Source organism: Lutra lutra, chromosome 9 (assembly GCF_902655055.1).
Source record: "Lutra lutra chromosome 9, mLutLut1.2, whole genome shotgun sequence".
NCBI lineage: Eukaryota > Metazoa > Chordata > Mammalia > Carnivora > Mustelidae > Lutra > Lutra lutra.
The window spans coordinates 43,443,119-43,455,852 of NC_062286.1; the positions used below are offsets into that span (position 1 = coordinate 43,443,119).

The 12,734-nt window shown below is 33.0% G+C and overlaps 1 pseudogene; it reads left to right on the top strand.

Moving 5' to 3' along the window:
* Positions 1-11,052: 11,052 nt before the first annotated feature.
* LOC125109802 (Y-box-binding protein 1-like) lies at positions 11,053-11,851 on the top strand (annotated as a pseudogene).
* The last annotated feature ends 883 nt before the right edge of the window (positions 11,852-12,734 follow it).

The following is a 12,734-nucleotide window of genomic DNA, read 5'->3' on the forward strand; positions in this document are numbered from 1 at the left end:
TGCTTTTTCTGCACCTATTGATATAATCACATTGTTTTTGTTTTTTTCTGTTTCAGCCTGTGGATATAATGGATTATATTTACTGATTTAAAAAAAAAAATTGCTCAGCAATTGGACTGTTTTTCTTTCCAAGTTGTTGTTTAAATTCCACTTAGTTAACATTCAGTTTAATATTAGTTTCAGGTGTAGAATTCAGGGATTCACACTTACATACAACACCCAGTGCTCATCCCAACAAATGTCCTCCTTAAAACACCCATCACCTATTTAACCCATGCCCCTCCCTACCTCCCCTTCAGTAACCATCAGACTGTTAAGCATATGTTTCTTGGTTTGCCTCTCTTTCCTCCCACCATGTACATTTGTTTTGTTTGTTAAATTCCACATATGGGTGAAATATGAATGCTGAACTAGCCTTCCATAGCTGGGGTAAATCCCACTTGGTTGTATAATTCTTTTTTTTTTTTTTTTGGTTGTATAATTCTTTTTATACATTACTGGATTTGAGTTACTAATATTTTGTTGAAGATGTTGTTTCTATGTTCACAAGAGATATCAGTCTGCAGTTTTCTGGCAATAATTTTGTCTGGATTTGGTATTAAGGTAATGCTGACCTCATAAAATGGATCACATAGTATTTCTTCTGCTTCTTTCTTATGGAAGATATTGTATTCATTTAATTTCTTCCCTCAGTAGGTAGAATTTGCCAGTGAACCAGTCTGGGCCCAGTGCATTCTATTTTTGAAAAGTTATTAATCATTGATTCAATTTCCTTAACAGACACAGACCTATTCATATGGTTTATTGATTCTTATGAGTTTTGGCAGACTATGTCATTTGAATGATTGGCTCATTTCCTTGTATTTATCCTTGTATTTAGAAAGATTCAATTCTGCAGTTTCTGGGTCCATTGTTCTATAAACAAATATTAGGTGAATTAAAAAATTTTATTTATTTATATGAATTATAGAAAGCAAGGGAGAGAGAGCGCAAGCATGAGTGGGAGAGGCACAGGGAGAGGGAGAGAGAATCTCAAGCACACACGGAGCCGAGTGTGAGGCTTGATCTCAGGACCATGAAACAGGACCATGAGATCATGACCTGAGCAGAAACCAAGAGCTGGAGGCTCAAACTGACTTTGCCACCCAGGTGTCCCCAAATATTAGGCTGATTTTTTAAAAATGTGTTTAAGTCTTCTATAACTCTTATTTAACCTTAGCCAATCTGTCCCATCAATCGCTAAGAAGAGTATGTTAAGTGAAATGCCTGGTGTTTCTGTCTTTTGCTTTCTACATTTTGAGGGTAAACTGTTAAGTGAATGATCTCTTAGAACATTTATGTAATCATGATAATTGGATCTTTTTATCATAGGAATGGGCACTTTTTAAAACTAGTAATTATGTTTGCCTTACATTCTATTTTGTCTTGGTGTCAATATAGCTTTTCTGGTTTGAATTTGCTTAGTAGTATATTTTCATCTTCTACTATCAATCATTTGGTACTTTATTATCTAGTTATATCTCTTATAAACAGCGTGGTTTGCATTATGTTCATAATCCATGATGAGAACTTTTTTTCTGAAGAATTTAATCAATTAGTTATAGAAATAAAAAGTTAAGTGGCCTTGTTTTTCACTTTACATTCCATCTATTTTATGTTTTTTGTTGTTGTTGTTGTTGTTTTGTTTTAGATTTTAGCTTCCATTTGAATTTGTTATTTATTTTTTCTGTTTATATCCTCTACTAGTTTATAAGTTAAACTTTTTGTCTCTTGCATATATTATGGGCCCTGGCTATTATAAAATACACATTTGATCAATCAGTCTGTAAGTTTAATCAATATATTTTACCTTGTTCTGGAAAATTTAAAGATTTTAGAACATTTTAACTTGCTTCTTCCCCATCAGCAACTGTATGCTAATTTGTATTTTGATTTTTTTTCCTTTTTCATATAAATTCCACAAACCACTAATGTAGTTTTATCCAATTAATACACATTTAGTGTTCCCAATATACATTTAACACTCTGGGTGATTTTTTCTTATTCCTCTTACTCAAGTCCCCCCATTAGCACACCATTCAAAATTTTCTTTAGCGAATATCTGCGGGTGGTCTGCCACAGTTATTTCTGTCAGAAAATGTCTTTATATCACGTTCATTTTGAAAGGTGCCTTCACTGGTTCTAATGATCTAGGCTGACAGTTATTGCTCTCTCAGCACATGGGCACTGTTATATTTCTGTCTTCTCACTTCCATTGTGACAGAAGAGAAGTCATCTGTCAAACTGTTACCCCTTCTAAGGTAAACCTTTAGTTCTGGCAGCTTGTAAAATCCACGTCTTATTTTTAGTGTTCTTCATTATTGCCATAATGTAAATTTCATCTTATTTATCCTGCTTTTTAATTCTTGTGAGTCTCTGGGCTTCTTGGATCTTTCATAAATCCTTTCATTAGTTTCTCTCATCAGTTCTATGTAGTCTCAGACTTTTACCCATTTAAATGTTTTCTTCGATATATAATCCCATTCCTTTGGAAATGTAATCAGTGAAAATAATCACTGTAGATTGGTAGTCCACAATATTAGTGAAAATACAAACCTTCACCACTTTCTATTTAACACTATTATTATTTGATTGTATTTTAGAGAAAACTATTAGACTCTAAGGAACTTGAGAAAAGAGACAACTTAGCTTTTGTCTTTGCCTGTGTTTCTTATAGTACCTACCATGATACAAAGATAATATTTGGCAATTACTTGTAACAATTCATCCCTCATTTTTTTCCTAAATATAAATGAAACTGGAAACCAGTAGTAAAACCTATCAATTAGCTATATTAGTGATTCATATGTTGTTGAAATAGGGCTTTGAAACATTTTGATGTATTTTCCCTCTTAAGACAATTTCCCTATTGATAATTATTGTGAAATGTTACTATCTAGAACTATTATAATAAATATTTGAAGGCCATGGACTGAGGCATAAATGAACAAGGTGACACAGCCACTGGAGATAAACCTTTCTTTATAACCTACAATGTGTCTTAACTACTGTGGACATTTCAAGTAAATGAAATTGCGGAATTAGTAAAAGGTGAAAAAAAATCCTCAGAGGTGAGAAAAATGGCGGGGGAGTGTTAAGTGGGGTGAATTTAGAAACTCTCAGAACATACTGTCCTTGATATAATACCCTACCCATTCTTTATTGGATTTCTAAAAAAAGGTTTAAAAAATGGAGACAATTAAGCAACTTTAATTCTATTCCTGTTTTTTTTCTTGCGTTCTGCATTAATTTATTTTTTAAGATGAACTATGAAAAGATTTTTTTCTTTTAGTTACTTATTTTTGTTTCAAGTTTTCCTTTACATTCCATTTAGTTAACATATAGTGTAATATTAGTAGAATTTAGTGACTCATCACTTACATATAACACCCAGTGCCCATTGCAACAAGAGCACTCCTTAATACACATTCCCCATTTAACCCATCCCCTTCCCACCTCCAGCAACCCTTAGTTCATTTTCTATAGATAAGAGTCTGTTTTATGGTTTGCCTCCCCCCACCCACACCATGTTCATCTGTTTTGTTTCTTAAATTCCACATATGAGTGAAATCATATGGTACTTTTCTTTTTCTGAGTTATTTCCCTTAACATAATACTCTCTGGCTCCATCCATTTGGTTGTAAATGGCAAGATTTCATTCTTTTTATGGGTGAGTAATATTCCCTTGTATATATACACCATTTTTTCCTTATCCATTCATCAGTTCATGGACATTTGGGCTCTTTCCATAATTTGACTGTTGTTGATAATGCTGCTATAAACACCAGGGTGCATGTCACTTTGAATCAGTATTTTTGTATATTTTGGGTAAATACCTAGTGGTGCAATTGCTTGATCATAGGGTAGCTCTATTTTTAACTTTTCGAGGAATCTTTATACTGTTTGCCACAGTGGCTGCATCAGTTTGCATTCCCACCAATATCCTCATTACCACCTGTTTTGTTGTTTCTTGTGTTGTTGATTTTAGCCTTCTGACAGTTGTGACATGATAGCTCATTGTAGTTTTGATTTGCATTTCCCTGATGATGATGTTGAGTATCTTTTCATGTGTCTGTTGGCTATCTGTATGTCTTCTTTGGAGAAAGATGTATTCATATCATCTATCCATTTTTAATTGGATTATTAATTTTGGGGGTATTGAGTTTTACAAGTTCTTCAAATATTTTGGATATTAACCCTTCAACAGATATGTCATTCCAAATATCTTCTCCCATTCTATAGGTTGTCTTTTAGTTTTGTTGTTTCCTTCCCTGTGCAGAAGCTTTTTATCTTGATGAAGTCCCAATAGTTTATTTTTTTTTTCAATAGTTTATTTTTTGCTTTTGTTTCACTTGCCCTAGGAGATATATCTAGAAAGAAGATGTTATGGCTGATGTCAAAGAGGTTACTGCCTATGGTCTCCTCCAGGATTTTGATGGTTTCCTATCTCACATTTAGGTCTCTGGTCCATTTTGAATTTATTTTTGTGTATGGTGTTAAGAAAGTGGTCCAGTTTCATTCCTTTGTATTTTAATGTCCAGTTTTTCCAAAAGCATTTGTTGAAGAGACTGTCTTTTACCTATTGGATATTCTTTCCTGTTTTGTCAAAGATTAATTGACCATATAGCTGTGGGTCAATTTCTGGTTTTTCTATTTTGTTATATTAGACCAGACACCTGCATGTTGAATGTGAGGAGGTGGTAAAATAGTTATCACGCAGGTGGATGTCAAGTGAGAGCCAGAGAAGCAATACTTATTTAGGACAAACTAGACTTTAAAACAGAGACTATTAAAAAAAGACAAAGATGGGCATTATATAATCATAAAGGGGACAGTAGAACAAAGAGATAAAACCATTGTAAATATTTATGCATCTAATATCTTGTTTTTTAAATAGACTAATCTGCGTATAACTATGTGACATGTGAATAATTGGGAGGATTATTTAACCTAGGCCCAAACTTGCAATGGAGGGTTCTCATATAACAAAGTACATACTTGTTTCTCTTTCTCTAACACACACACACACATACACACACACACACACATGCATGCACACACACAGACAACATATAAAAAATCATATTCATCTTAATTTGATAGTGAATTTGCAGTGGAAAATTCGTATTGCAACCAGCCTGTTATGCGAACATCCATGACTGTATAGTAATCCAGGCAGGCATGCCATCTCTAGGGTACCGCTATTGGGTAAGTCTATCTTCTTCCACCTCTTCAACCCCGAAATACATGAAACTGCAAACTCTCTAATGCCACTGATTCCTCATTTGAAAATCAGGAATACGATATTTTATCCTCTTGGGGAAGAGGGTGGAACAAATAAGTGACTGGTGTTTATGATAAACTAACCCAGGGCTATATGTTATTGTCTCACTTTGTTTCTAAGTAAGTGAGTTATTAAGTGTAAGATAATAAACTGAAAAGAACAACAATGAAAATGTCTATACATGGGGGTCCACAATTTGGGAATTAGTGATTCAGACTGAATTCTGTAAGTTCATATTTCCCATGTTACCTATTCTTCCTTCTTTTTCCTCTCCTTTTTCCTACCTTTTTCTTTCTCTGTCTCCATTTCTCTCATTAACAAGTTGTCATTAGATAAAAATCAAAGGCAAACCTAAGTGAAGCAGAATCCATTTTGGATACAATATTATGTTTGACTGGAAAGTTACCTGGGGAATATCTTCTAGGTAGGGTCAATGGCTTGTGAACTTGTCTGGTTCGAAAATACTTTAAGATACACATTATATATCACAACCTAAAATAAACATACAAAATCCGAAAAAGCATTTCATTAAAGTCCCTTTTACCAATGTAATATGTGGTATACACATGTTCTACTCTTATTTCATTTTTTTGTAATGTTCATGTTTACAAAGTTGTTCTTATTTTATAGTCCACTAATGTATTACCTGACCTACAGTTTGAAAATCATTCATGAAAAGATAGTCATTAGGGACGCCTGGGTGACTCAGTGGGTTAAAGCCTCTGCCTTTGGCTCAGGTCATGATCCTGGGATCCTGGAATCATGCCCTGCATCGAGCTCTCTGCTCGGCAGGGAGCCTGCTTCCTCCTCTCTCTATGCCTGCCTCTCTGCCTACTTGAGATCTCTGTCTGTCAAATAAATAGGTAGAATCTTTAAAAAGAAAAAAAAAAGAAAAAGAAAAGATAGCCATTGTTATAAGATTTTAGCCATACCCATATCTGTGATTTGTCTCATCTAATAAAACAAACTTTTCATTTATCTATTTATTTTTATTTTTCTATTTTTTATTTATTTTACATATGATAGAAGAATCTGAATTCAGTGTCCAGTGCCATAAAATAGAGTTGAGGATGCAGGTACAGGTATATAAGGTGAATGGGAAGTAATCTTGCATTAAACATATATTTTTAATCAATTTGCAATAAGGCTTTTTTTTTTTTTGCCATTTGTGTCTTATTTAGAAATATCAACCAGAGCTAAACATAAGATTCATAATAAAAATTTTCCACTTAATTAGTTTCTAGAGAAACATATTGTAATCTTTTAATTATAAGGATTTTATCTATAAAATTTGAAACTAATTAAGTGGAAAAATAGATATAAAATTCCTAATAAGTTTCAGTTATTTAATTGTCTTCTATATTGTATTCATTGAGATAATTTTATTTTTTATTTGTGTTTTTCTGAAAGACTTTATTTATTTATTTAGCTAATGAGTAGGGGCAGGAAGGGACAGAGGGAGAGGAGAGAGACTCTCAAGCAGACTTGGGAGCAAGGAGCCCAAGGTAGGACTGGTCTCTGCGCTTGATCCTAGGACCCTGAGATCATGACCTGAGCTGAAATCAAGAGTCAAATGCTTAACCAACTAAGCCAGGACTTCAGAAGAATTTTAAAAACAACTTGAAACACTGATGTTTTGCTGAGATTATATTTGTAATGTTTTAGAAAAGTAAACAAAGTATAAATTTAGGTAAAGTATACGTTCCTTTGGTTAAGATTATTTAGGAAGTGGCAGGCTAATTAGGGAATATTTTTGACGAGTTAAAAACTGTATACTTAGGTAAGTTTCCCAGGTTTCTTTACTCTAAATGACACTCACTCTATTTTTGTTTTTCCTGATAGTCTGTGCCCATAGAGCCAATCTTTACATTCTTTATGACCTATAGTTTTTAATTCAATCAGATTATTTTTATAATACCAATGAAGCCTTCTAAATGGTTAAAAAAAAAAAAAAAGGAAGGTAGGGATTTTTTTGTAATAGAACCTTCCATCATAGTTATTCAAATTCCTATGTCCCAAAGGCAAATATTTTTAAATCTTTTAGCATGTACTTTTTATTTATTATAGTTTGATCATACTCCCTCACTTGCAATTTTTGTATAATAATGTATTATGTAAATGGACAATATGCTTTATTTAACATTTCTCTATATCAGAGTATTTATAAATATATTAAAATAAAAATGTTATTCAACTATGGCATTTGCAAAGATATACTGAATTAATCAATATTCCAATTTTCTCAACCTTTCTGTGTGCATTGGTTATAAACAAGGAGTGTAACAATTCTCAGCCTTGGCTTCATGTTAGAATAACTGGGGAAGTTTTTAAAAATTGCACCTCCTTGGTTGTTTACTAAAATAATTAGTCAAAATCTCTGGGGATGTGACTCAGACTACAGTGGATTTTGTAAGCTCTCTAGGTGATTTCATTGTGTAACTAAGGTGCAGGAGCACTGTACACCAAAATACTAATGGTTGAAGTTAATAGACCTTGGGTAAAACTTGGTGAAGCAATATTGTTCCTCTTCTTTAGAACTTAGATTGTGAGATTCTAAGAAATGAAAAATCACTTTACATACATGATTTTTTTCAGTAAAACTGAAGCCCCCAATCAAGCTTTAAGCTAGTTATTCATCATCCAAAGTTTTTTAATGACCTATGTGATATGTGTTATGTCTTTGGCAGAAATTCAAATATTGAGTGTTTTGCTGTTATAGAAGTTTTATTCTCTTATTTTTAATTTTATAAGCAAGGCATTTCTGTTGCTTCAAAAAATCAAACTGATGTTAGAGTTTGTCCACTTTTAGTATGACATAATATTCATCTAGGTATACATCATTAAAGAGGTATCTTAAGCAAAATCTAACATTTTTACAGTTAATATTTTTTCATAATATGTACTTTTAAAATGTGCTAACTAAATGCATAAAATGTTTTTGAATATTGGGTTTTTTAATTATAGAGAATTATATCTCAAATACATTATAGATAATTTATGTATTAAAATAATATCTTAGAATAATATTACATATGAATATAATCATACACACATAAGTCTATAAATGTACATATTTTTGTTGCCTAGTATATTAGATAATTTTTAAAAACTTTTAAACATAGGAAAGTGTTAAATTATCATATCTGTGAGAGAGAAGAAAAACTAAGATTGAGGAGGAAAAAATGCACTACGTAAAGAAATTCTTCAAGTTCTTTTATTTATTTTCAATAGTAAATGTGAGTTTCAAATCTCTATGGAATTCAAATTCATTTAGCTATGTTTAATGTAATGACATCATAATTCAGTTGTGAAACATGATATATATAGTATTTCACAAATTAAAGTATTTTGTTTGATGAAATAATTTAGGATTATTTGATCTACAGAATGTTTCTGAAGTTATTTTAGTAATGTTTCAATCAAAATTTCTAAGACTGTTGTTCCCCTTCACGTCTTTAATTTTCACTAATTTTAATTTTTAGCACTTTGTTATAAAAACTTTAGTTTATCTCCCCCAATCTTATTAGAACTTCTATCAGAATTGTACTAACCTTAAATCTAGCTTAAAATACCATATATACTTTTGTTATTAATGCATTCTCCCCAGTAAGACACTATTAATTATGTGTCTTATGTTTATGTAATTTTCTTTTTCTATTTCCTATGTATATTTTAATTTTTATTTCTAAGTAGTTTGACTTTACCATTTATTATATTGGAGAATTTTTTTCCTTGGTCGTCTCAGTTTATTTCCTGATATAAAACTCTATGGCATTTTATATGTGCATTTTAAGAATTTTTTACACATGTCGATCTTTTTATGATTCTAGTATTTTTGTGTTCATTCTGTTAGGTTTGATAGGAAGATATTGATAATTCACATTTTAAAAAATACATATATTTTATGTTTTAATTTTATTGCATCAGCTAGTGATTCTAAGCTAAGTAAATGATTATTGAAGCTGTATCTCACTACTAGCAGAAACAGCTCTGATTTCCTTTTATATTTTTATCAAATACTTTGTAATTGAGAATAAATGCACAGTTGTGTGAGAATCATTATGAGCAGTAAGGTATATATTTTTTTTAAATTAAGGTACTCTTATTTTTCCTCAGGCTATAATATATTTTCTAAGAGTGTTCTAGGTCTTCATTTTTAGAGTCCTGCTTATTCTGAATGAATAGTTACCTTTCACATGCCTTACTAATACTCTGTTTAAAATCATGGGATCTAAACTGAAAACTGAGTTGTTCTGAACATATTCTTGCACACTGTATTTTCTGATTTTAGTTTCAGCTAATAAAATGAGATGGCAAGAGTGCCTAGGTGGCTCAGTCAGTTAAGCATCTGCCTTCAGCTCAGATCCAGGCCCTGCGATCTGTCTGGCATCAGGCTTCCTGCTCAGCGGGAGGTCTGCCTCTTCTTCTCCTTCTGCTTCCCTCCTCCCCACCCCTGGCCCCACTTGTGCTGTCTCTCAAATAAATAAATAAAATCTTTAAAAAATGAGGTGGTAAATCAAGCTCCCCCCCCTTAAATTCTGAAGAAGTTCATATGCTCTGGTGCCATATATATATATAAAATATGCTATGTCACTTTCTCCAAGCTTTGAAAGAAATAATATATAAAAACAGCATATGTTGATCCTCTTTAGGGAGCAAATAGTTTAATGGCTTTTCTAATGCCCATTCCTTCCGACATTGTACTTTTGTACTGACATTGACATTGTACTTTCAGACACTGTACTTTTATTAATGTGTACTAATCTTTCCAAAGGCAGTGTTTTTGGACATATTAGTAAACATTATTTTTTTTTCATCTTATCTAATTCATTTCATTTTTGGTTAAAAAATATAGTACTTTCTATCTTTGGACTTACTTTGGATTTTTTTAATGTATCTACATTTATATTTGGTAGATTTTTATATTTGCTCTACATATTTTTGTTAACTAGAAAAATTATGCTGTGAATCTCCCCATGATTCAAGATTTGCTGCATTCTATCATCTTTTATTTTTTACTTAATTTCTAAATTAAATCAGAAATGGAAATAATAATGGGATTCATTTTGTGATGAAATTAGAAGCAGCTCTAGAAATCTGAGTATCTCTTCCTCTGGCAATGAAAGATGCAGTGGTTGTGTGATAGGAAGACTCACACACTTGAGTTGAGCAGAAATTGTTAATAATCTTTTCTTTTTTGCCCCATACATCTGTAACACTGACTTGATATTTCATGTTAGCCCTTCAGCATCTTCATTTATGCTGCTTCTCTTTCACTTTTTTTCTTAATGTCAAAATAAGGAGCTAATGATGCTAATAACTGAAAGTTAAAATTTGAAGTTATTTTCCTATTGAAGTTCTTTCTTTAAGTTTTCACAGGAACTTTAAGGAAATTATTACTTATAATCTGATATCTCATTTTAAATTCATGGCAACTCTACTGAGTTTTAAGTTAATTTTCTCATTTTGTTTTTATAAGATTACAAGAAAAAGCTGTTTTATTCCTATTTTACAGTAATTAGGTGTATAAGAAACAAGGAAGAAGTGTGGTTTAAATCCACAAGTGCCTAACTTTAAAAGCCACGCCATTCAATTTGACAGGCAGTGGGAGTATGGAATAGGGACCCCAGAAAGTCGAGAGCAGCACCATCCCTGCCATCTCTAGTTTCCACTACATCCAGGAGGAGCTGTAGCTACCACAGGTGACCCCAGTGACCATCAAGCCAACCATGAGCAGCCAGGCTGTGACCCAAATGCAACCAGCAACAGATGGAGACACCAAGCCTGGCAGCACAGTGAAGAGCAGTCCAGGGGATGGCACATGGGCAGTGGCTGTACGTAGGGACAAGATCACTGCAACTAAGGTTTTGGGGACAGTAAAATGATTCAGTGTAAGAAACAGATACAGTTTCATCAATAAATATGATACCAAGGAAGATGCATTTGTACACCAGGCTGTCATAAAGAATAACCCTAGAAGCGTAGGAGATGGGGAGACTGGAGTCTGATGTTGCTGAAGAAGAAAAGGGTGTGGAGACAGCAAATGTTACTGATCCTAGTGGAGTTCCAGTTTAAAGTAGTAAACATGAGCAGACTGTCACTTTTATAGACCCAATCCATATCCACATTCCAGGGGTCCTCCATGCAACTGCCATCTGGATAACCAGAATAGTGAACATGGGGAAAAGAATGCAGCATCAAAGAGTACTCTGGAAGGCCAGGCCCAACAGTCCTATCTTACCTCAGGTGATGGTTGTTGCTACGTTTCTACCTGCAGAGACCCCATGGGTGTTGACTATAGTATTTGAACCCTACTGTAAAGGGAGGGGTGATGGAGGGAACTGACAACCAGGGTGCAGGAGAACAAGGTAGACCAGTGAAATAGAATGTGTATGGTGGTTATAGACCTGGATTCTGCAGGGGTCCTCACAGCCAAAATAGCCTAGGAAGGACAGCAGTGAAGAAGATAAGAAAAATCAAGGCAATGAGACCCAATGTCAGCAGCCTCTTCAAAGTCTACCACAGTGACTTCAATTACCTGCACAGACACTCAGAAAACCCTAAACCATAAGATGTCAAAGAGAACAAAGCAGTGCATTTATCAGCTATGTCCACACAGCTGTGTCCACTCCCAAAGCAAGATGTGGAATGTGGGTGGGAGGCTTGAAGAAAGGCTGGCTTACCATTAACATCACTATCATCATCCAGTTTAGGGTTTAGTCATCCAACAAAAAGGAATGAACATGAAATTCCAGCAATAAGAGCTGAACAACTGATGGGAACTATAAACCATGAGTGTTGCTTTTTGCCCACTGACCAGATAACTAGGACTATCTGCATTATCTATGCAGCATGGTTGTTTTTCTATTACTCTACCTAAGTATGTTTCTTTTTGGTAATGGCAAATATGTTGTATTTTTTTTTTTTAAAGACTGTTCTTTTTTTTTTTCTCTCAATACACCTTTAAAGTTTTTTTAAAAAAATGTTTCATATCTGGTCAAATTGAGATCTTTAACAACTTAATTTTTAATTTGTAATAAAAATTAACTTATTTTTTTAAAGTCAACAAACTTTAATAAAGGTCTTAAATAATTGTCAAAAAGCTAAGCCATTCATAGTAATAGCATCCAACAAGATAGACAAACACTTAAACCGAAGCAAACTCAAAAAAAAAAAAAAAAAAAGGAGCAAATTTTCAATAATTAGCAAAATTTTGAGCTTTAACCAAAGATAAAAAGTCAAGTAGAGGAATGATGAAGGACCACAATCAAGACTAAGCAATGTTTCTAAAATCACAAACCTTCAATTATAAGTAGGACTAATTAGGTCATTACTGAAAATGAGGGAAGTATTGATCAGTGACTCATAGTAGTCCAACTTAGAATTTTATTTTATTTTATTTTTTAAAATA